Source organism: Brassica oleracea, chromosome C1 (assembly GCF_000695525.1).
Source record: "Brassica oleracea var. oleracea cultivar TO1000 chromosome C1, BOL, whole genome shotgun sequence".
NCBI classification, from domain to species: Eukaryota; Viridiplantae; Streptophyta; class Magnoliopsida; order Brassicales; family Brassicaceae; genus Brassica; species Brassica oleracea.
In genome coordinates, this window is record NC_027748.1 from 11,964,805 (window position 1) to 11,966,387 (window position 1,583).

Sequence of the window (1,583 nt, forward strand, 5' to 3'; positions counted from 1 at the left end):
CGGGTAAACACATGGCTAATTTCATGTGTGCAGAGCTTTGTAGTACTGGTTAACGGCACATCGATTTTAATGTTTGATCTCAAACCTCTCGTCATTCTATTTATTTATAAATTAAAATTAGGATACAATTATTGACCATATATTAACTTAGAAAAATAAATTGGCGGATGAATCAAATCTATTTTTCATTTGCTAGATGACTATAGTAAGAATAATATTATTGTATAGACACAAATCAAAGTTTAGAGTCATAAATAATAGAGCCTAAAGAGACCGACAAATAATTTAAGTGGTAAAGTAGTTTACGATGACGTGGATTTTTTTTGTTATCTATCTATATATAATTGATTACGGCTGCTGGTTCAGAGGTGTAATTTGTGGGTTACCGGACTTGAAAAATTAGAGTTGTATAAGGCTCAAAATTTATAAGTCTGAAGCTCAAATAATGTTGTGATGGACACGTGTCGCCTCTGCAGCGAACGATTTTTCACGTGGCAAAGCAGGAGAGATACCAACATATTTATATATATATATAGATTGTGACAAATCTTTTACATATGTAACTGTCTAGGAAGTAGGAATTGGTGGTATGTATAATGTATTTATAATTATTTAAAGTCAAATCCTCTATCACATAAGTCAAAATGATCCTTTTTGGAGCGGAGATTATAGGCTACTAAGGGGTGTATGCGCTTCGCGCGGAATATTGTTTTATTATTATTAAGAGCATGATTTTTTTTTGGATAATGTAATTATGTTATCGTTTTTATTTGTTAAGATCATTATTTGATGTTTTTAGTTTGTTATGTAGTAGGTGATAAGTTAATATATTTTGCGTTTTTTTTTTTGAATAATGTGTTGTTGTGTGTATAGTACTTGTTAGTAGTCAAATGAACCTCTAACGTAAACTAATATTGAATTTCAATAACTTTACATCTACGCATTTGTTGATTCTAAGATTAACGGTTTCATCGTCAAAATTGTATTATATTTTTTTCATATTTTTGAAAATTATAATTTTTAAGATGTTTTTTGCCCTCTCCCCATATTTTAAACTTGAGTCCTCACCGTCTATGTATTTCGTTACATTTCTGGTGTTCGGTGCTTCTCACCATCACCGGAAAAAGACTCACATTTTTTTCTTGTTTTTCTTGCCTTCTTCACCTATGAGATTATATGGTATTTGTTGCAGATCGGTTTTATGAGTTTTCAGTTGTTTGGTTGCTTCCCACGGCATTGTAAGCTGTTCCAGTCAATATTGATTGCTCCTCTTCTTCCTTAGATTTCAGCTGATTTAGGAACTGCATCTCCTTGGTTGGGTCAGAGTTTATTCGTCTTTGATTTTGTATTCCTCGTCGTTGGCTTACCGTCAATAGTCTCTGCTCGTTTTGGTTTTCAAGATCTAGTTTTTGGTGTTCTGACTTCTATGCTCTCTTTCATAGCTCGAGGACGGCTCCATATTTTTCTGATTTCGCTCCGTCTCCCTTTCCCTCTCCATTCTTGCATCTCTTTGCACTTTCATCGCATCTCTGGTGGCTCTCCCTTTCACCATGTTTGCCACTCGAGATTTGGATAATGTTTTC